Source organism: Schistocerca americana, chromosome X, assembly GCF_021461395.2.
Source record: "Schistocerca americana isolate TAMUIC-IGC-003095 chromosome X, iqSchAmer2.1, whole genome shotgun sequence".
NCBI classification, from domain to species: domain Eukaryota; kingdom Metazoa; phylum Arthropoda; class Insecta; order Orthoptera; family Acrididae; genus Schistocerca; species Schistocerca americana.
The window spans coordinates 185,158,338-185,183,297 of record NC_060130.1 but is presented as its reverse complement, the minus strand read 5'-3'; the positions used below and the strand labels follow the sequence as shown (position 1 = coordinate 185,183,297).

At 43.5% G+C, this 24,960-nt stretch overlaps 1 protein-coding gene across 1 annotated transcript in view; it reads right to left on the bottom strand.

The window, feature by feature from the left end:
• Positions 1-24,675, bottom strand: part of LOC124554953 (ligand of Numb protein X 2-like) — a 535,718-nt gene extending 511,043 nt beyond the window's left edge. Inside the window, exon 1 of the mRNA XM_047128655.1 lies at positions 24,608-24,675. The gene's annotated coding sequence lies outside the window, so the exon portion shown is untranslated. The remainder of the gene's footprint in view (positions 1-24,607) is intronic.
• Between the last annotated feature and the right edge of the window lie 285 nt (positions 24,676-24,960).

Here is a 24,960-nt window from a genome sequence, read left to right as displayed (position 1 = left end):
TACACTGCACAACGCTGTATTTACATGGCAGTTCTTTCCCACAATTTTTTCTGAATGCATCCTGCACTGTTGTAACAGATAAATATTTCGAATAATCCAACACACAAAAACTGTTTTCTTGCTTTGTCGCCATTTCGTCACGGCACTGCACTCGTAACGCCAAACAGTGAGCACAATGCAAACTTGGTGAGTTTACGGTTCTGTTCAAGCATCAGCGTATTTGTACACATAATTTGGAAAATATAGAACTTTTAAAATGAATATATAATTTATAAGAGCCCTGTAATTTTATGCTTGAATAATGTACTCCTTTTCGTGTCACGCTGAGATTTTTCATATCTTTGTGAAAATCATGCTTACTTCTTGTATCATGATCATGATTCGTACTGTTTGCTTTGTAAAACGTATGATTGTTGTTGACAAGGCACGTGAGTGACATAATGTACTGGTATGGCATGGTGAGGACCCTCCACTACTCGAATAAATTTCTGCAAAAGTATCTAGGGTTAATCGTACTCATAATTGTGATTACCCTGCATCTATATTCATACTCCACACGCCATCACATAGGGAGTGGCGGAAGGCAACTTTTACTATTACTAGTAATTTTTTTCCTGTTCCGCTTGAAAATGGAGAGAAAAAAACTATCTATATGCCTCTGTCCAAGCCCCAATTTTCTTATCGTATCTTCATCTTCTTTAGGCGCAATGTACATGGTAGCAGTAGAATCATTTTACAATCACCCTGAAACGGTGGTTCTCTAAATTTTCTTAATAGTGCCTCACAAAAGGGATGTCGTCTTCCCTCCAAGCTTCTGTAGCATAAAGACTTAATTTGCTTGTGACTGGTTTCTCGAGAATACCATAATGGATGCTGCAAATGAATGGAAATATCCAAGATTTTATATGTAGATTTCATTGTGTCCACGGCACAAGCAGATGCAGTTCATCAAATGGTAAATGCTGCCGAATTCAGTCTTTTACTTAGGTCAATGATGTGAGCTGACCATTTTTAGGTTCTTATTAATATGTAATCCCAGAGACCTGGAAGACTCAACTCTCAATATTTCAAATGGTTCAAATGGCTCTGAGCACTATGGGACTTAACATCTATGGTCATCAGTCCCCTAGAACTTAGAACTACTTAAACCTAACTAACCTAAGGACATCACACAACACCCAGCCATCAAGAGGCAGAGAAAATCCCTGACCCCGCCGGGAATCGAACCCGGGAACCCGGGCGTGGGAAGCGAGAACGCTACCGCACGACCACGAGCTGCGGGCCAACTCTCAATATTTCCTTGTCACCACTTTCTACAAGGGGATGCTCAAATTAGTGCCTCTGAACGTTTTATTCTGTTCTCAATATCGGTTTAGATATTACATGTCATGTGCATTACTCGCTTCCTCGTTTTTCTGACTGAAGTTGCAACCCTCTGCACTAGGTGGCTCTGAACTATAGTGCGTAACGTGGCACTGTGTAAAGTAACTGTCGGTGTGTGAGAGACCTCCCAAAAACTGACAGCACAGATTCTAAGGGTATGACCGCACATGTCGTCTCCGGTGCTCTTATTGAACAAATTATGTTAAGCAGCAGTTAGTAATGAAACCGACATTATGCCTTTCTCAAGCGTTTGACCTTTCCTGTCCACATCCAGTTCCTAATCCATTTCACATGGAAACATTTCTATACGCTTTCTTGCAGTCATAGCGTTATATTTGCACCTGGTGGCCAAAACTGGAACTAAATTTTTTCGAGCGTAAATCTATCCCGCACTAACGTATTCGAATATGACCAAGTTTCGCTGTCACACCATAATTACAGCCCACACTAGACCTATATGAGAAGCTGCACTTTAATTATAACCACTTGGTAATACTACATATATTCTAAGTCATTCATATACAGCTAAGCTGTCATAAAATATGTGTGGAACCATTTAAGGTATGGCAATTCTGTTCTCTCAGGCGAAATATTAAGAAAGTCGTCATTAAACGACATAAAAGGTTCTTCTCATACCATAACTATCGGTAATAATAATTAGTAATTGTGTCAACTTCGCTTTTTCATGCAGAGTTCCTTGTAATGTTGCTTAACGTCATCGGTGTTGTCATAGGGGAAGGGCGACTTCTGCCAATAATGCAGACTGTCCTCGAACGCCCTTAGCTACACTACTATATAATTTATAAATTTTAGTACACTCGGAACGAAACAGATTAAACTTTCCAACTCTGCTCTAGCAGAGAAAGGAGCAGACGATGCACGTGTTAAGAATATTTGACCACTTCGCTAGTGGAATACAGGTACTGGCAGAGAATGAAAACAGATTAATAGATAAAATGAACACATTTCTGCAACACAAAGCCTGTTCTTCCATACATGAATTTACTAACTGTTAATTCCAGCGTGTTATCTGGAGCTCGTGGCCTAGTCGTTATCACTGCTGCCTCCAGATCCAGGGTCCTGGGTCCGATTCCCGGCCGGGTCAGGGATTTTCTTCTCTCAGGGACTGGGTGTTGTGTAGTTATTATTTCCTCCTCCTCCTCCTCATAAATTAAAAAGGTAACTGACCAGTTATATTATTTGTAAGTCAACTGACACACACACTCGTGGCCGGTAGGGTGGCCGAGCGGTTCTAGGCGCTACAGTCTGGAACCGCGCGACCGCTACGGTCGCAGGGTCGAGTCCTGCCTCGGGCATGGATGTGTGTGATGTCCTTAGGTTGGTTAGGTTTAAGTAGTTCCAAGTTCTAGGGGACTGATGACCTCAGAAGTCAAGTCCCATAGTGCTCACAAGGGAACCTCCCCATCACACCCCCCTCAGTTTTAGTTATAAGTTGGAACAGTGGATAGGCCTTGAAAAACTGAACACAGATCAATCGAGAAAACAGGAAGAAGTTGTGTGGAACTACGAAAAAATAAGCAAAATGTACAAACTGAGTAGTCCTTGTGCAACATAGGCAACAACATGAAGGACGGAAGTTCAGGAGCGCCGTGGTCCCGTGGTTAGCGTGAGCAGCTGCGGAACCAGAGGTTCCCTCGAGTGAAAATTTTACTTTCTTTATTTTCGCAAAGTTATGATCTGTCCGTTCGTTCATTGACGTCTCTGTTCACTGTAATAAGTTTAGTGTCTGTGTTTTGCGGCCGCACTGCAAAACCGTGCGATTAGTAGACGAAAGGACGTGCCTCTCCAATGGGAACCGAAAACATTTGATCGCAAGGTCATAGGTCAACCGATTCCTCCACAGGAAAACACGTCTGATATATTCTATACGATACTGGTGACGGCATGTGCGTCATATGACAGTAATATGTTGTCGACCCACCTAACTTGTACATTTGGCAAATGGGTAAAAAGGTTCTTCTACCTTGCCCGATTTAGGTTTTCTTGTGGATGTGATTATCACTCCCAAAAAAGTGATCGCATCGGACGGACTGACGGACAGATATAATTGTCTGAAAACAAAAAATTAAAATTTTCTTCCGAGGGAAGACTTGAACCAAGGACCTCTCGTTTCACAGCTGCTCACGCTAACCACGGGACCACGGCGCTCCTACGCTCACATTCTCCTTGATATTGCTTATCTCACATGGACTACTCAATTTGTGTACGTTGCTTACTTTTTTCATAGTTCCACATAACTTCTTCCTGTTTACTCGATTGATCTGTGTTCAGTTTTTCAAGGCCTATCCACTCTGCCAACTTATAACTAAATCTGAGGGGGGTGCGATGGGGAGGTTCCCTTGTCAGAGCCATTTTTGAACCATACACTCGTTAAGTGGACAGTATCCAGTGCGGATAGTTCCTTTGATTAGAGCGCCTGGTAACAGAAACGCCAGAGTTTAATGGCTTCACGATGAGGTTACTGTCCCTCACCTCCCGGCATTTTCCCCCCGGGACCTGAATGGTTTCCTGGCTGAACGGCGGAATGACAGCTTAAGGGGGAATGACATAAGTCACACTGAAATCCCTGGAGGTGTCCTCAGCCGTTGTGTTGGCTTGTTCTTTGGTAGCCAGCAAAACGACACATCTTCCCGGTAGTTGTAGGAAAAGTATGATGGATACCCCCTGTGAATGTAGTAGCATACACAGTGTTTGGGCAAAAAATTGAAAAAACCGAGTAAAGTTCACGCTTGAACAAAAATGCAGATGCTAGCCAAACTTGCAGGTTGCGCTTTCGTATTTGACCACGAACAGCGCCTGTGCAATGCCCTCAATAAGTTGCAAGTGTCAGCTGCGGTCAGAACGGTGTTGCGTGTAGATGTGAGTGCATTATGTGGGAGCTAAGTGAACTCGAACGTGGGCAAATTATTGATCCTCGTACGCTCGATGCTTCCGTAACCAAGGTAGCCAATGTGTTTGGTGTTCCAAAAGGCAATGAATCGAAGATTTATACTGCATACAAGGAAAGCAAGTCGGGTGATGCTGAGGGAATTAGATTAGGAAATGAGACACTTAAAGTAGTAAAGGAGTTTTGCTGTTTGGGGAGCAAAATAACTGATGATGGTCGAAGTAGAGAGGACATAAAATGTAGAATCGCAATGGCAAGGAAAGCGTTTCTGAAGAAGAGAAATTTGTTAACATCCAGTATTGATTTAAGTGTCAGGAAGTTGTTTCTGAAAGTATTTGTATGGAGTGTAGCCATGTATGGAAGTGAAACATGGACGATAAATAGTTTAGACAAGAAGAGAATAGAAGCTTTCGAAGTGTGGTGCTACAGAAGAATGCTGAAGATTAGATGGGTAGATCATATAACTAATGAGGAGGTATTGAATAGGATTGGGGAGAAGAGAAATTTGTGGCACAACTTGACTAGAAGAAGGGATCGGTTGGTAGGACATGTTCTGAGGCATCGAGGGATCACCAATTTATCATTGGAGGGCAGCGTGGGGGGTAAAGTCGTAGAGCGAGACCAAGAGATGAATACACTAAGCTGATTCAGAAGGATGTAGGTTGCAGTAAGTACTGGGAGATGATGAAGCTTGCACAGGATAAGTAGCATCGAGAGCTGCATCAAACCAGTCTCAGGACTGAAGACCACAACAAACAACAAGGAAAGCGGAAAAAAATCATTTGCTACGTCGAAAAACGGTTGTTGAGGCGTCGTTAAATACGATCATTCACGAGGACTGTGACGAAAAATAAGAGGACGACAGCTTCAAAAGTCGCTGCAGAACTGAATGTCGTGTTCGTGAACACTGTCGTAGCTCCACAAGTAGGGAGATACAGAGAGAGCTGGAATTCCAAAATCACTCATCACCGATGCAAATACCCGTAACGGGAAAGCGAGGTGTCGAATCCATAAAACGTGGACTATGCAGTAATGGAAGAAAGTCATTCGGCCGGATGAGTCCTGTTGCACACTCTTTCCAACTTCTAGCCGAGTTTATGTCACAAGAGTGGATTGGGCAGCAATATCTTGTGTACCATGGTCCCCATAGTTACTGCGCAAGATCGAATTACTACCAAGAATTATGGGATCATTTTGGCTGATCAGCTCAATCACATGGTACAATGCTTGTTCCCCAATGGTGAAGCTATGTTCCACGACGACAGGGTCCAGGACTGGTTATGTGAGCAAGAGGATGAATTATCGCATCTCCTCTGGCCGCCACAGTTGCACATCTCTATATTATTGAGCCTTTGTGGTCTACTTTGAAAAGAAGGGTGGGTGATCGCTATCCACTTCCGTCATTGTAACTTACACTTTCACGAAAGTCAGATGTTACGCTCTAAGTTCCAAATTCACTTCTTAATGTATTGACATTAACTCTGATCTCTAATCTCTTCACGGATCGACAAAAAAATTAATTTAAGGCGTGAGTGTGGTACGAGTCGTACAGCGTCTCCACATTATTTTCATTATCGCTGTTGATGTCTGCCGTATGGCACTGGCAATTTGAAACACTTGGCACACTGTTACACGGCTGTAAATAAGTCAGCGTACACATTCATCAAAACTTACACAAAAGCACTCCGTCTTCAGGCCAAAAGTGGCCCATAGGGACCATCCGACCGCCGTATCATCCTCATCTACATCTACATGATTACTCTGCAATTCACATTTAAGTGCTTGGCAGAGGGTTCATCGAACCACAATCATACTATCTCTCTACCATTCCACTCCCGAACAGCGCGCGGGAAAAACGAACACCTAAACCTTTCTGTTCGAGCTCTGATTTCTCTTATTTTATTTTGATGATCATTCCTACCTTTGTAGGTTGGGCTCAACAAAATATTTTCGCATTCGGGAGAGAAAGTTGGTGACTGAAATTTCGTAAATAGATCTCGCCGCGACGAAAACGTCTTTGCTTTAATGACTTCCATCCCAACTCGCGTATCATATCTGCCACACTCTCTCCCCTATTACGTGATAATACAAAACGAGCTGCCCTTTTTTGCACCCATTCCATGTCCTCCGTCAATCGCACCTGGTAAGGATCCCACACCGCGCAGCAATATTCTAACAGAGGACGAACGAGTGATGTGTAAGCTGTCTCTTTAGTGGACTTGTTGCATCTTCTAAGTGTCCTGCCAATGAAACGCAACCTTTGGCTCGCCTTCCCCACAATACTATTTATGTTGTCTTTCCAACTGAAGTTGTTCGTAATTTTAACACTCAGGTACTTAGTTGAATTGACAGCCTTGAGAATTGTACTATTTATCGAGTAATCGAATTCCAACGGATTTCTTTTGGAACTCATGTGGATCACCTCACACTTTTCGTTATTTAGCGTCAACTGCCACTTGCCACACCATACAGCAATCTTTTCTAAATCGCTTTGCGACTGATACTGGTCTTCGGATGACCTTACTAGACGGTAAATTACAGCATCATCTGCGAACAACCTAAGAGAACTGCTCAGATTGTCACCCAGGTCATTTATATAGATCAGGAACAGCAGAGGTCCCAGGACGCTTCCCTGGGGAACACCTGATATCACTTCAATTTTACTCGATGATTTGCCGTCTATTACTACGAACTGCGACCTTCCTGACAGGAAATCACGAATCCAGTCGCACAACTGAGACGATACCCCATAGGCCCGCAGCTTGATTAGAAGTCGCTTGTGAGGAACGGTGTCAAAAGCTTTCCGGAAATCTAGAAATACGGAATCGACTTGAGATCCCCAGTCGATAGCGGCCATTACTTCGTGCGATTAAAGAGCTAGCTCAGTTCAGGATGCGGATAGGAGGGGCGTGTGGCCAGCACACCGCTCTCCCGGTCGTTATGATGGTTTTCTTTGACCGGAGCCGCTACTATTCGGTCGAGTAGCTCCTCAATTGGCATCACGAGGCTGAGTGCACCCCGAAAAATGGCAACAGCGAATGGTGGCTGGATGGTGCTGACCACGCCCGACAGCGCTTAACTTCGGTGATCTCACGGGAACCGGTGTATCCACTGCAGCAAGGGCTTTGCCTAAAACTTACACAAACTGATTGGAAATTAGCAAAAATCTGGTAGAACTGAAGTGCAGCAATTTAGAGTTTGTGTATAAGACACTGTTTACAGTTCGAGACTGCCAAATCATTATTTTTGGCATGCTGTCTGCAGCAGTATGCTACGGGAATCGCTACAATGAGTGAGGAACCGACATGTGCCGACTTGTCAACAAGAGTGGCATTCACCAGCATGTCCATCGGATATTGATGCGAGTAAATGGGTGTATTTATAGTTTAAAAAATGGCAGGGAAAGGTTGGTAAATTCGTGCCAACTGGCACAATGGTTTTACAATCCCCTTGCGTCCACGCGAAGCTAACCCTTATAAACCACACACAGCAATCTGTACGTTTTTCTGGCTGTCTTGAGCCACAGGGTCACACACTGTGAACAAGATTAACGGCAGCCTCATCGAAAAAGACGAATTGTTCAAATTATTACGCCACACGCTACATGGCTGACCTCATTGCAGCAACTTTTATCTCTCGTTTTCTTTAATGGAATGAGTGCAAATCGCCCACAGCGTCGCATGTGGCAGTGACCCCATGGGGTAAAAGAGCACGTGTGAGTTTTGCTCCAGCGGTGTGTCGGCGCTCGAGATCAAGTGGTAAAGAACATCATGGAAATTCACCGGAAACCGTGTACACACACACACACACACACACACACACACACACACACACACACACACACACACACCGTCCCCCATAGCACCATTAGGCCACCTATAGCCTATGATCTGAATCTGACTTGCGTCGACGATGCTCAGTGACCATCATGCAACGTTTACTTCTAGCGTTGCTCCTAGAACGTCCGTACTTCGAATGATGCTCCACCCACAAGCGCTTTATGAAGAGTCGCCAGGGCGTAGCCCGCCTATGAGAGACATCACAGCGCGCGCTTGGCGCCGGCTGAACTGTCAATTACAAAGTTACTCCAGTCGAAGTATGCACATTTTCTTCGTGGTGCGGAAATTTTCACAATCAATGTCGTACATTCTCCTGTAAACGTGCACAGACAATCTTTGCTACAAATTAAACTTATTTCTTAACAGTGCTAAGGATTCGTATTTCATTTCTGTCTTGACCTGTAAATAAGGCTGTACATTACAGCTGCGCGTGGCGTTTATCGGTTAACTATGGTTTACATTAAATCTGGAAGCTCAGATATTTTACGCGCAACTCTTTCCTTGTTTTTGTTTGATACTCATTATACTAACCCTCCCTGGACATAATTTTCCGTCTTTTATTTTCATTTTCTTTTATCTTTGTTTTGACACAGCGTACTGGTGCCAGCTGCAACGCTCAGTTTGAAAAGGCAGCACTGCCATTCGTCCGGATTTCAGCGCCGTCGGATGTTGTCAGTTTTAGCTGCCAAACAGAAGGGAACAGACTGAATGGTCTATTGTGCGCCATATTTACCGTGTGTTGCAACGAGGTGATGAGGTAGGCTTCAGCATCAGGTTTCCGGATCTAAATTTAATTCCTCAGGCGGCCACCAACTCGAAGATACGGCCGCTTTCTTTTGCAGCTATGCGATCTTAAAAATGGTGTATGTTGCGGGACGAGGAGTCCAAATTACCGCTTCACGAACGTCACCAAATGCTTCGAGCGAACCTACAAATTCGCAGGTGTAAGTTCTTTGTAGTCTATTTTGAGTTTGCTCTCATACGTTAGGATACTTAACGGTCCACCTTCAATAACAATAACTATGTACACGGTCTTCTAGGAAGCTACTTATCACATTTTTTTTTATTATTCGATCTGACAAGAAAGAAACGATATTGCTCGTATTAGTAAACAACTATTTGTTGTAGTGTATTAGGGCGCTCTCTTTTCCGGTCTTGAGCAGTATGCTTACACTCAGAAAAGCTTCAAAAAATCGAGTAACTCAATAACAGTGGACAATAACAATACTACAGCCGTATTTTTGCATTCCCTGGAAGTCAGAATTTGGCGGGGCTCCTGCGTAGCCTCTCGGCAGACATAAAGAAATTTTATGACTAGCGGAAAGAAGGAATAAGACTTGTGTGGACTGGTCCGACTTTCAAAGCACTCATCATTAACTGAACAAATCTGATATGTACACAAATGTGCGGCATCCTGACATATGGACCAGTTTCTTTTTTTCTCTCTTTTTTTTAAGCTAAACAAATGGCTCGATGAGTAGATATCAATAAACATGTAATGATATAAAATTATATCAGAGCAAACCGTTTACATATCCTGACACTGCCATGTGATGTATACTTACTGACAAAAATTTGTGTCAGGCCGGGAACCTGCTTACTACGACCAGTCACCTGAACCAATAGGCAAGCATCCAGTACAGAAACAAACTTTCTCAGTCAGGCCTGGAAGCATGGTCACAAGGAAGCCCTTGACAGTGAGGTCGCATGTTCAGTCTTTAGCAAGGCTCATTTGAAGCGTTGTGTTAGCAATCATGACAGGAAAAATATTAGCTGCTAATGATTCACTTTTGCATCAGGAGGGCAACAGAAATTGAGTGACCGGGAGATGCAGATATCAACCTTCTATCGGACGTATGTACTGTTGTCGTGGTCTTCAGTCCAGAGACTGGTTTGATGCAGCTCTCGATGCTACTCTACTTATCCTGTGCAAGCTTTTTAATCTTCCAGTACCTATTGCAACCTACATCCTTCTGAATCTGCTTAGTGTATTCATCTCTTGGTCTCGCTCTACGATTTTTACCCCCCACGCTGCCCTCCAATGCTAATTTGGTGATCCCTTGATCCCTCAGAACATGTCCTACCAACCGATCCCTTCTTCTAGTCAAGGTGTGCCACAAATTTCTCTACTCCCAAATTCTTTTCAATATCTTCTCATTAGTTACGTGATCTACCCATCTTATCTTCAGCATTCTTCTGTAGCACCACATTTCGAAAGCTTCTATTCTCTTTTTGCCCAAACTATTTATCGTCCACGTTTCACTTCCATACGTGGCTACACTCCATACAAATACTTCCAGAAACGACTTCCTGACACATATCTATACTCGATGTTAACAAATTTCTCTTCTTCAGAAATGCTTTCCTTGCCATCGCCAGTCTACATTTTATATCCTCTCTACTTCGACCATCAGTTATTTTGCTCCCCAAATAGCAAAACTCATTTACTACTTTAAGCGTCTCATTTCCTGATCTAATACCCTCAGCATCACCCGATTTAATTCGACTACATTCCATTATCCTCGTTTTGCTTTTGTTGATGTTGATTTTATATCCTCCTTTGAAGACACTGTCCACTCCGTTCAGCTGCTCTTGCAAGTCATTTCCTCTCTCTGACAGAATTACAATGCACTCGGCAAACCTCAAAGTTTTTATTTCTTCTCCATGGATTTTAATTCTTATTCCGAATTTCTCCTTTGTTTCCTTTCCTGTTTGCTCAATATACAGATTGAATAACATCGGGGATAGGCAACAACCCTGTCTCACTCCCTTGCCAACCACTGCTTCCCTTTCATACCCCTCGACTCTTATAACTGCCATCTGGTTTCTGTACAAATTGTAAATAGCCTTTCGCTCCCTGTATTTTACCCCTGCCACCTTCAGAATTTGAAAGAGAGTATTCCAGTCAACCTTGTCAAAAGCTTTCTCTAAGTCTACAAATGGTAGAAACGTAGGTTTGCCTTTCCTTAATCTTTCTTCTAAGGTAAGCCGTAGGGTCAGTATTGCCTCACGTGTTCCAACATTTCTACGGTATCCAAACTGATCTTCCCCGAGGTCGGCTTCTACCAGTTTTTCCATTCGTCTGTAAAGAATTCGTGTTAGTATTTTGCAGCCGTTGCTTATTAAACTGATAGTTCGGTAATTTTCATATCTGTCAAAACCAGCTTTCTTTGAGATTGGAATTACTATATTCTTCTTGAAGTCTGAGGGTATTTCGCCTGTCTCATACATCTTGCTCACCAGATGGTAGAGTTTTGTTAGGACTGGCTCTCCCAAGGCCGTCAGTAGTTCTAATGGAATGTTGTCTACTCCCGGGGCCTTGTTTCGACTCAGGTCTTTCAGTGCTCTGTCAAACTCTTCACGCAGTATCATATCTCCCATTTCATCTTCATCTACATCCTCTTCCATTTCCATAATATTGTCCTCAAGTACATCACCCTTGTACAGACCCTCTATATACTCCTTCCACCTTCCTGCTTTCTCTTCTTTGCTTAGAACTGGGTTTACATCTGAGCTCTTGATATTCATGCAAGTGGTTCTCTTTTCTCCAAAAGTCACTTATGTATTACACTTCACAAAATGGACATAACCGACATTCAAGAAATGTTCAAACCAAACCATTATCTTGCTCCATGAACAGCGAATGAAAAACTGTGCGCCACAATTATCACGAATTTCGCACCATCAAGATCTAAGGTGAACTCTTTGGAAGTTACAAACCGTGCAGGACGGTCACTAGGTATCCACTCTTGTAGAATGCCTATAAAATCATATTGGTCTAACGGGGTGATGAGAACTGATGGAATGTGATGGCATGAGAAACACGGTGTCCTGGAGCTCAGCGTGAAACCGGCTATTCTTTAAGGTGTAGCTGCAGACGGTGCCATAATATGTTTTATAGGCACGGTAAAAGACAAACACCCTGAACCTGAATTTGTCTAGTGGTATGAACTGTAATGTCACACTTTTCAGGAGGGGTAATTTGCTCTAAAGGAGTACGATTTTTATTCGAAGACCAGGAATCAAGCAAAAGCAAGTTATTTTCACCACCTATTGGCCAAAAGCAGTGCTCATACTACAGCTGTAGTTCTCATACGCCCATTTTCCACTCTTGCTTCCTGTGACGTACATAGTCCCTACTGCTCTTGCAATATCACGCACACCAAAAACAATTTTAGGGGGCAGAGCACCTCCAACTTCTCGCAGCACAATAAATAACTTTCCAGCCAATTTATCTTCCAGATTAGCAGTCGCCATAATTGCGTCTGATGGTGTTAAGGCATTGATGTCACTTGATCTTGAAACAACTCTCTTGGTGCCTCTAATTCCCAGTGTTCCTTTCGTACGCATTTCCTCTTCAAATCCCGATTGATCGGAGTTGAAAAAAATTCCTTACTGAAAGATGGGATACGTTTGTTTATCTCATCTACAAATTTTTGGGTCGATTCTGCAGTTTACTGTGCATCGTCAAGTTGACGCTTTGTTTGAAATTTCTTTATCATACGTCTTCTAATGTTGGAGGTTATGTTACCATCCCCTTGAAATCACTGTATTCTATGTTGGGCTCAATTTGATATGCGTAACGTAGTAGGTCACTAGCATGCAGAGCCTGTAAATTGTGTAGAGCTTCCTTGAAACGCACAGACACAAGTTTTTGTAACAAGTACACCTTGTCCTCCTCTGAATACCCGCTGTTTTTCTTATGCACTACACGGTCATATTGCCACGGACTTGTTCGAAATCTGTTCATAATTTTTTTTAATATGCTGCGGATGATCTTCCATATACGTAATTATGTTTAGTACCCGTTCCTTGGACGATTTCCTTTACTATGTTTCGCTGAAGCTCGGATTTATAGCTCCCTCTCCCACAAGAATGATGAACTTTCACTTGCTAAGCATGTATCATCATTGTACTCCTCATGTACACTACTGGCCATTAAAATTGCTACAGCACGAAGATTACGTGCTACAGACGCGAAATTTAACCGACAGGAAGAATATGCTGTGATATCCAAATGATTAGTTTTTCAGAGCATTCACACAAAGTTGGCGCCTGTGGCGACACCTACAACGTGCTGACACGAGGAAAGTTTCCAAAAGATTTCTCATACACAAACAGCAGTTGACCGGCATTGCCTGGTGAAACGTTGCTGTGATGCCTCGTGTAAGAAGGAGAAATGCGTACCATCACGTTTCCGACTTTGATAAAGGTGTCGCGACATTGCTGCTCCCGTTCGTCGAGATCCAATAACTGTTAGCAGAATATGGAATCGGTGGGTTCAAGAGGGTAATACGGAACGCCGTGCTGGATCCCAACGGCCTCGTATCACTTGCAGTAGAGATGAGACAGGCATCTTATCCGCATGGCTGTAACGGATCGTGCAGCCACGTCTCGATCCCTGAGTCAACGGATGGGGACGTTTGCAAGACAACAACCATCTGCACGAACAGTTCGACGACGTTTGCAGCAGCATGGACTATCAGCTTGGAGACCATGGCTGCGGTTACCCTTGACGCTGCATCACAGACAGGAGCGCCTGCGATGGTGTACTCAACGACGAACCTGGGCACTGCACAGTGCACACCCACACCCCGACTGGTTTGCCGGGCTCCACAACGCATCAGTTTCTGAGAGCCTGCACTACAGCCGCCTTGCAGAGTGTGCAGACCAGATGTCACACTAATCCCTGAACACAGCGTAAGGTGGCAGCAACCCTTTGATATTTAATACCGGAAAAATTCCTGTCCAAACAGATGCTTGCTTTCTCTCTCTCTCTCTCTCTCTCTCTCTCTCTCTCTCTCGTGGATACGTTCTGTCTTTGTGAACAAACGTACACAAAAGATGTCCCCCCCCCCCCCTCACCACTCCCTGCCTACTCTTAACTCATGCAGACCTGAAGTTGGTAATTGTTACATCGCAGGAAGGTAGCATCTGTTGTGTGCCATACTGACCACATGTTTGTCCTGAAGAAAGTAGTGACTACCTGGTAAACCACCCCCTTCACCGAGCTGTGGATGTCTTGGAAATATTCCCTCACTATAGCACACTGATTGATTAATTAATTAAATCGATACCTTTTGAGGGTGGCCAGTTTTACTTGCATCCTAGTGGTAGATACTAGGACTGGTATATTTGGTGGGATTTGATCCAGAACGGGCTGGTTTCCACATCCTACTGGATTTTATTTGACGTACCTCGTGTTGGAGGATACTTGCATATGTCATTTGGTACGAAGACCATTATATTGGAGGTAGCTGCAAATTTCAAATTTCAGCTCAGTTGCATTCCATGTCCTTAAACAATTTGCAGAAGGGGCTGCACAGTTGCGTGCTCACTATACCAATACCGAAAACAATCAATCGAGAATTTGATTACTGTGACTTTTTTTTTTTTTTTTTTTTTTTTTAAAGCAACATGCATTTCCACAGGGCATTTCCAAAGGAACAGGCACTATGATGACTGCAACTGTTATGACATAGATTACATGTATTCGCAACTGTGAATATGGACAACCGTCAGTTGTATAATGGAATGACGAGAATAAAATTTTGTGCTGGACTGGGTTACCGACATATGGAAGTTTGAGTGTGACTATGAGTCGTGCTCAGATAGCCTAAAGGTAAGGTGACCACTCACGATAAGTGGGAAATCTGGGTTTGAGTCCTGATCCGGCCAAATTTTCATTGTTATCATTCCATAACACAGCTGACGGTTCTTCATATTCGTAATTGCGAATAAACTTAAAGTGTATGTTCAAGAATCTGCTATTCTTCCATCCCCTGAAATGTGGAAACTATTAGCCCTCGAGAAAAATGGATAAGACCTTTTTTGTAAGAAATTTAATGCAGTTTAATTTTGTACTGGGAAACATTTCCAGTAGGAGCAGCGGTTTCCGAGTTATTCGAGAAAAACATAAAAACTGACCTTTAACCTCCCACTCCAACGCTCACTTCATACCTGTCAGTATTTTAGTATGTTGTTCAAGATACTCCCTCCTAGCACTGTGCAAAAATTTGCGGCTGAACGATTTTCCCTAATTTTCCTTCGCTGACTGGATTATTATGTTCAGTTCTATTAGTATTAGCAAGCAAAGGACACCTAGCGACGTATGGAGAAAGTTCATAATCCATCAGACAAGGAACACTTTGTAACAGCCCTGGAGAATGCTCAAAGATAATAACCTGTGGGCGAGCACAGCTGATGTAAGTCCCATAGGACAGACACAGAGAGGCTTTAACAACTTGACCAAGATCTGCAGGCAATAACTGACATTTTACTACACTACTGGTCATTAAAATTGCTACACCAAGAAGAAATGCAGATGATAAATGGGTATTCATTGGACAAATATATTATATTAGAACTGACATCTGATTACATTTTCACGCAGTTTGGGTGCACAGATCCTGAGAAATCACTACCCTGAACAACCACCTCTGGCCGTAATAACGGCCTTCTTACGCCTGGGCATTGAGTCAAACAGAACTTGGATGGCATGTACGGGTACAGCTTCCCATGCAGCTTCAGCACGTAACCACAGTTCATCAAGAGTAGTGACTGGCGTATTGTGACGAGCCAGTTGCTCGCCCACCATTCACTAGACGTTTTCAATTGGTGAGAGATCTGGAGAATGTGCTGGCCAGGGCAGCAGTCGAACATTTTCTGTATTCAGAAAAGCCCGTACAGGACCTGCAACATACAGTCGTGCATTATCCTGCTGAAAAGTAGGGTTTCGCAGGGATCGAATGAAGGGTAGAGCCACGGGTCGTAACACATCTGAAATGTAACGCCCACTGTTCAAAGTGTAGTCAATGCGAACAAGAGGTGACCGAGTCGTGTAAACAATGACACCCCATACCATTACGCCAGGTGATATGCCAGTATGGCGAAGACGAATACACGCTCCCAATGCGCGTTCACCGCGATGTCGCCAAACACGGATGCGACCATCATGATGCTGTAAACAGAACCTGGATTCAACCGAAAAAATGATGTTTTGCCATTCGTGCACCTACGTTTGTCGTTGAGTACACCATCGCAGGCGCGCCTGTCTGTGATGCAGCGTCAAGGGTAACCGCAGCCATGGTCTCCGAGCTGATAGTCCATGCTGCTGCTAACGTCGTCGAACTGTTCGTGCAGACGGTTGTTGTCTTGCAAACGTCCCCATCTGTTGACTCAGGGATCGAGTCGTGGCTGCACGATCCGCTACAGCCATGCGGGTAAGATGCCTGTCATCTCGGCTGCTAGTGACACGAGGCCGTTGGGATCCAGCACGGCGTTCCGTATTACCCTCTTGAACCCACCGATTCCATATTCTGATATCAGTCATTGGATCTCGACCAACGCGTGCAGCGATGTCGCGATACGATAAACCGGAATCGCGATTGGCTACAATCCAACCTTTATCAAAGTCGGAAACGTGATGGTATGCATTTCTCCTCCTTACACGAGGCATCACAACCACGTTTCACCAGGCAACGCCGGTCAACTGCTTTCGGTTGGTAACTTCCCTCATGTCACCACGTTGTAGGTGTCGCCACCCGCGCCAACCTTGTGTGAATGCTCTGAAAACCTAATCATTTCCATATCACAGCATCTTCTTCCTGTCGGTTAAATTTCGCGTCTGTAGCACGTCATCTTCGTGTTGTAGCAATTTTAATGGCCAGTAGTGTACTTACCTGGAGGTTGACTGGTGGTACAGGCGGTACCACTGTGCATTTAATGCCACCACTGCCTGTGGTGGAACCTCGGACTTACACTGTCAATAGTGTTTATCATCAAAGATACAAGAAACAGAAATGGAATGGACATTACTTTGATCAGTCAGAGGCCTAGCATTCGTTTCATTTGATGTAGGCAAAGTACAGAGAACTTGTAATTTCTTAAACTTTCCCGGCGATTTTGTGACATCTCCGAGCAAAAGCACTGTCCAACTCTGACAGCTTGGCAGCAGAGTTAGAACACCTACAGCAAGTGTTCGCAGACGACGGATACTCAACAAGGGACATCCGCAAGGCGCTACATCCCTCCAGACGACCTGATACTGAGGGAGAACAAGAAGAAGAGACCAGGAGGGCAGCCTTTATACCGTATGCAGGACCTATATCTGCTAAGATCAGCAGAATATTGAAAAAGCACAATATCAAGAGTGTGTTCTGCCCACCAAACAAGATCAGGATGCTTCATAGAACTGTTAAGGATGATCTGGGATTGAGAAAACCTGCTATCTACCATATACCATGTCAATGCGGTATGTCTAACATTGGCCAGACCACCAGGACCGTTGAGATAAGATGTAAAGAGCACCAAAGGCATACAAGGCTCCGACAAGCCACGAAATCGGCAATAGCAACACACTGTTTGGAACTTGAGCACACCATGAACTACGATAAAACCAGGATCTTATCTCAGACCCCCAAATTTTCGTACTGTGTCATCACTGAATCGATCGAAATCAAGATGACAGAGAATTTGATAAACCGGGAAGCTGGATACGAACTCAGCACGGCGTAGAACCCGGCTTTGGACCTATTACAAAACAACAGAAGAAAACACAAGACCAGGAGAATGACAGGGGCGCTGGAGAAAGTCTGAACGGTTACCAAAGCAAACGCAGCCTGTCGACAGTGGGAGGAACGCGCCTGGCGGGCGCGGACCTACTAGGGTACGCCATGAAACGGCCGCCACTGGGGAAAATAACGGAAGCGGGCGCGGACGGAAGACGGAACATCTGGCGACCAACCGACACGGTCGCAGCGGGAGCGGACGGCGTAGGGGACGCCAGACACCGTCCAGGCATAAATACGGGACACGGTCAGCCTGTCGTTCAGTCACAGGAAGCACCCAAGGAAGATGCCGAGGTACGACGTCGAAATATTGTGTTAGATAAACGCAGACCAGCGGCAGTACACACGATTCAGCGAGATGTTACGGAGAACTTAACTGAGATAGGCCGGAACCACTGAGCCACCCTACTCTCTCAAGGATGTGGAAAAGGGACTACCTAGGCAAATACAGTGATGAGCTGTAGCATTATGACCACTGTCCACCGAGAGGCTGAATACCGTCTGGCGGCTTTGCAGCCCATGACGCAGTAAGGGAAGTGTAAAGGAATATCAACATTCGTACATCTACTGACATAAGTGACATTGACAAAGGACAGATTGTTACAGCCTGGCACCTGGGAATGAACATCTCGTAAACGGTGAAGCTTGTTGGCTTTTCGTGTGCAACTAGCAGGTGCCAACTGGTGCCTTTTAACACATACAGCAGGTCCACGAATTGGCTCCACGCATCACCAATTGAGTTATGCACTGGTCCGAAGATGGTCTTTCTCAGCCCATCACACAACGTGGAATTTGGAGGCTTGCCACTCCTTAAAGCACAACAGGCAGATCTGAAGCCACAGAATTTTGGCACAGAAGACGACCCCCCCCCCCCCCCCCCTACACCTCACCGTGTTCCCATGCTGACCCGACGACGTTGTCAACTACGACTGCAGTGGGCAAGGAATCACTGAGACTGGACAGTCGATAATGGAAACATGTCATCTGGTCGGATGAATTGTTGCACCAGGTCGATGATCAAGTCCAGAGATATACTCTTCTAGGCAAATGGCTGCTCTAAACAGGCACTGCAGCACGGGCACAGCTGGTGGTACCAGTATTATGCTATGGGAGAGGTTCAGCTGGGCTTCTGTGGGCCTTGTGGAAGTAATCAAAGACACCATGACAGCTATAGACTATTTGAACATTATTACAGATCACATGTATCCCTTCATGTCTGAGCTCTTCCTTGTTGGTGATGACATTTTCCAGCAGAATAAATGCCTGCACAAGAAGGCCAGAATCATTCTCCAGTGGATGAAGGAGCATGATGGTGAACTCAGTTTGACATATTGTCCACCAAATTCACCTGATCTCAACTCCACAGAACACATCTGGGACGCCACTGGGCACTAGCTAAGGGCCCGCAACTACCGGCCCGTAATTTATGGGAAGTGCGTGATTTGTGTATGTGGACCTTTGGTGCCCATTCCTACAGAAACCAACCCAGGACTGGTCGAATCACTGCTGTACTGCATTCCAAAGGTGGATCAACCTGCTATTAACCAAGTGGTCATCATGTTTTGGCTAATCAGTGTAGTTAGATACAAGCTGTCACTTTGAGGCACGTTTCTGCTCTCATGTAACAGGCAAAATCCGATTTTACGTAATTTCAAGTGGCAAAAATGGAAGTTATACAGTAATCTCAAACACTCTGCGCGACATCTGTATGTTCTTATAGGCCCAATGAATTGTTTATGCCATAATTTTATCCAAAGACAATGTGGCTTTTTCGTATTAAAAATGAAAGGTGACGGAGGTTTGTGTGTGATCTGGCTGTTCCGAATAGCAGATACTTTTGCATCTCTGTCCATAATGATAGAAGACAAGAGTTAGGCAGCTGTCGATTTTATTCTTTAATTTCTATTTCGAACTGTGTATGTACATATTGTTTATTAATATCAAAAAACAATATAAAGTGTACACAATGAGGCTGTATAGTGGCTTAGCTAGTGGTTAACACAAAAACACGTAATTTTTCGCTGCAGTGGCACTGGCTGTAGTGGCCGCGGCTATAGTGATAACGAGACAGTAGCAGTACTGTTTTATGTCTCCGTTCACATGTAGGTTAACAGAGCAGTCACAGGGTTCACGCAAATAACAGGAAAAATATTATTAGCACCACAAGCAACCTTAAAGAATAACGGCAGACTGCATAATACAGGCTCATACAAGAATCGCGCCCCGCGGGCGCAAGGCAGTGTAGTTCAGCGCCCCGTCCGCGACCGTGTGTCGCTACTGTCGGCCTAGGAGCGAGAGAGCTGCGGAGCGAGTGAGATCTCACAGCACTGCTCTGCGCTGGACCGTCCCGCGGTCTGATCCAACGTAAACAAAATATTCTATTTTAGAAATAGTTTTATGTAAGGGATACAGTGTCTCATTCTTACTGTTAGTAGTTACAAGTAAATATCTTTTGTTATACTTCGTGCTACAGCTTTTTGTATCCCTTTTCAGAGTTTAGAAATCGGATCCTTAGTTTGCTGTTTTGTAGGTAATAATTTTAACTGACCAAGTTTTAAAACTTATTAAAAATAGAATTAAAATTATAAAACCCTTCAATTCAACATTGTTAAAGAAGACAATTAACATTTTACACGTTTTTCTTTTTCGAGGAAACTATTTTGTCTAGGTTTGGTACAATATTCCGTGAGACTGCTAACCTCAAAGAATTACTCAAATTTTTATCGCCAACTAATGAACGGTTTTAGCAAGCTTTAAAAGAGAGAAAAAGCGTAAAACCAAACATTGAGAGAAATTTGGCCGTGTGCTTGTGGAAAAAAGGATATTTCACTTGTGGAAGACATCTGTGAAAGTCGTCCAAAGTTTTACAAATAAGAAAGCGGTTCTTCAGGCGGATATCGCACTGCAGGTCAATCAGCTCTAGTTGAAGCACTTGTGAGACGTCCTCTTCCGGAAGGGAAAACGGACGAACAAATATATATAAGGTCGGTTGAAGCTCACTTATCTCCAAAAATCTGTTTTCAGACTGTTCTTGTAATTCGCAAATGATTTCAACATAATCTGAAAAATCCACATTTCTTTAACACTGTCTAGTGCAGGAAAGTGTCCACAATTCTTCTCGCGCAGCTGTTTTCCCCACAAAATAAGTTTTTTTTTAAATGCTTGAATCGTCTGCACTAAATCAGCAACAGAGTGATTTTCGCCTTGGAGTGAAATGTTCAAAGTATTTAAATTACCAGTAAGGTCACTCAAAAAAGCCAAATTCGCCACCCACTTAGGATCACAAAGTAATTCTTCTGGACATCCTTTCATTTCAAAAAGATATTTATTTCACCCCTCAAGGAGAAAAACCGACGAAGCACCTTTCCTCTGCTCAGCCATCTTACTTCGGTGTGGTAGGGGATTTCCGGGTATTCCGCTTCGATATCAGCCAGAAATTCTTTAAATTGGTGATGTGTGAGTCCATGCGATCGAAGATAATTAACCGTTCGAAGAACTGTGTCCATACCATTTTTTATGTTGACAATCTTCGCACAAAGTGCCTCCTGGTATATCAGACAATGGACTGCCGGGAATAAGGAACAGCCGACTTCAGCCATTTTTGACCTGACGTAACCCAGGAATCCAGTGCGCATCCCTCGTAGCGCACGGGCTCCATCTGTTGTTACACTGGTCAGGCGTTCCCATTTTAAATACATTGGCTCTAACACGTTTTCCACGGCTAGAAAAATATCCAAACCCGTGGTGTGTCTTGTAATGGTATAAGGTCGAGAGGCGCGGCGGGCGGTCCGCACGACGAGCTGAGCTACACGGCTCGGCCACTGCGACAACATACGAATTCGCCCGGGGCGCTGGCCGCGGGCGATCGCGGGCGCTAGCGCCCCAGGGGCGCAGTTTGGACGAGCCTGCCGTAATAAATAAAAGCTTATGGCGCAACGACCTGGTGCAAATCTTTCAACTGGACACCACTTCGGTGATCTGCATGTTCCTGTGCTGCCAGGTGGTCGGTCACCGATTCAAATAATAACTGGGCCCAACATTCCTTGCCGTCGCTTGTCAGGCGAGAACTGGTGTTTCTAACATGGGAAGTCCGTTACCTTGCAGACTGCATTCATGTATGGGAGTGACAGAACACTTAAATGAGAAAGGGTGGAAGCAATGCATTATGTAGTTTGTTGAAAGAGTTGTCTCAGAAATATAAGCAGTAGGAGTGCAACCGATAAGTAATAAGTATTAACTTTACTGCAAAATGTTTGACGCTTCTTGATTATTTCAAATTAGGTAGTTTAGCTTTTGTGACCCGTTACAATATGTCGTTATTGCAAAATATTGTTCACAGACATAATGAAGCCAGTGAGTGGAAACTATCATTCTCGATATGAGAAGCCCTCCGATTCATCGGTGATGAATTAATGCTGATAGCACTGATATCCATTAAAACAGAAATAAGGGGGGACAGTCAGTGTGTAACAAGACAGTCACAAAAATCTAAAGATAAGAATGTAAACTTTTCAAACCTGATAATTCTCATATCCTCCTCAAGCCCAAGAATAACTGCTGGGTAGAATTTGTTTAATGAACTTTTTGCCTGTAATAGTTGCTAAGACACTGAAACCAGAGAAAAAAAACCTTATTTCTCTTTTTCAGAAAGACACAACTGGCGGTACCATACATGATACATTGGGTCTAAACAACAGGCTTTGAAAATAAATTAAAGTGAAATCAGTACATATTATCATTATCTGACAAAATTTCCACATCACATAAAAAGGAAAACGTATTAAACAATACAAAAATATTTTGACAGTAACAGGTAAAAATAACTTGAATCAACAATAGTAGCAAAAATTATGTGTAGCATACAGGTCTATAGACAACTAGATTTTTCAAAGTTAGAAGTTGTCTTTCACACTACATTTACAACAAACTAAGCTACAACATGGAATATGGCATAGCAGTCTCTCTCGTCAAACAGATGTCCTGTAAAGTCGTTTGTTCTACCGCGCGCAACTCAAGGCCGACTGTATTATATACTGGAACGTCATACGTTCAAATTATTTCTGTGAGCTCAAGGTTCCTATTTAATAAGAAACTGTTTTTTACCATTATTTATTAAGTAATTGTTTTTCTCTTATGTAGATTAGTACTGTTCTGAATTACAGACTCAATTTTATATTACGACACTTGGTTGCACAGGTATATGTATATCGAAATTTACATTTATAGCCGGCCGGATTGGCCGAGCGGTTCTAGGCGCTTCAGTCTGGAACCGCGTGACCGCTACGGTCGCAGGTTCGAATCCTGCCTCGGGCACGGATGTGTGTGATGTCCTTAGGTTAGTTAGGTTTAAGTAGTTCTAAGTTCTAGGGGACTGATAACCTCAGATGTTAAGTCCCATAGTGCCCAGAGCCATTTGAACCATTTTTACATTTGTACACCATATTGCACATGGTGGATCCACTTGTTTTTGGAGCTATTGCCCTGGCACGGACAGTATATCTTCGGATTAGGGCAGAACGGCGACGAAAACTAAAAGTCAGACTTTGTTGGGTTCGACCCTGGCTGACACGAAAGGACGAAGGCAGGGGAATATATTCACTGTTAATGAAAGAACTGAAGCCCAAAGATCCGCAAGAATATCGGAACTTCGTTAGGATGGACATGGACTGTTTCGAGAAGCAGCTGTCTATGATAGAAGATGGAATCGGAATGTGTGACACAGTCATGAGGGAGGCTATCTCACCTTCTCCAAGGTAAGAATTCTATGTTTATACGTTTTGTGATCATACCAGCCAAGATTACTGATAAAATACCGGTAAACGCCTTGTTATGTTGCAGGCTGGTTGTAACATTACGTTTCCTGGCGAATGGGGAATCTTTTAAGAGTCAGCCCATCATTTCAAAAGTAGTTGTGGATGTATGTACTGCAATTTGCAGCACTTGAAAGGACCAATACTTAAAGGTGTACTTCTGTTATTTTTCCAAGTTTTGAATATATGGTTTATAAGAGCTACTCAGTTTTTTCAGTCCTCGTCTATCGCACTGCGCGAAACTGCACGGACTTGTCGCCTGTCACTGCCAGTTTCTCTTTTCTGACATGCTGAAATAAACAACAGAAGCAATCAAAACAAACTTTCGTAAGCTAAGATATTACGATACAAATCGAAAATCACCCTGTGGCGTTATATGCATATTACTCAGAAAAAAAGATTGCCGACGTATCGTATTATGACACAGCGAGGCACATGTAGACCTTTCCTCGCTGTATACCTGAATTAAGGCGCTTAACGCCTCTTTGCTCCATTTCATTTCTAGAATACCAAGCTATCAACAGAAAAAATCCTTTCACAAACAGCTTTCTAATACAAAAAAAGTTTCTTTTCTGCATTCATGAAACCTGCTTACTGGAAAAAAAAAAAAAAAAAAAAAAAAATCAGAAGGTCCCAACGCGAAAAATCCCAACACAAAAATCTGAAATTAGCCACCAGCCGCCAAACAATAACCAAACAACAAGGAGAAAGCACTGTGGTACACCCTTCTGCGCATGCGCGAGTTACCGCTGCCTACTGCCCATGCGCGGATTGAGGGCAGTTTAGAACTGCTCTAGTCTGGCGCGGGGACAATGTGTCTGCTAATTTTCGTAGTTTCGCCCGTTCTACCGCTAGATGACTGTCGCGCTAGACCAGTACCGTTCGCGGCAGATCGTCGTGTAATACCCGCTTAATACTGCACATTGCTCTAGACATTTAATCGTTTCTTTGTGTTTTTATAGCTCACAAGTGAACAACATTCCTTTAGTTTTTGATAGTTCCTTTGTTTTCACACAAAGCAACTCAAGAAAACGTAGAAAACAGTTAAAATACGCAAGGGAAGCAACTCAGTGTGCATCTACAAGATAGAAACTGTACCTGTAACTTGTGGCTCGTAGCAGATACGCGCAACCAGTAGTTTCAAAGGCTCCAGGCTGAAGGACAGCTAATCTGAAATGTTGAACAATAGGCTTGAACACTTTCATTTTCATATAGCAATAACAGATTCAAGTGTTGCCGCGCAGATTAAATAATCATCATCATCATCATCATCATCATCATCATCATCACGACATTACTGATATCAACTCCGTATGCTTTTCGAATAAAGTACAGTATGTATTACACTTCACTGTCATTTATTCACGCATTACATAAAGTACTTTTGGAAATGTCCCATAATCTTAAAGGGGACACTGGTGGGAAAAACAGGGAAAAAGTTCTATGAACAC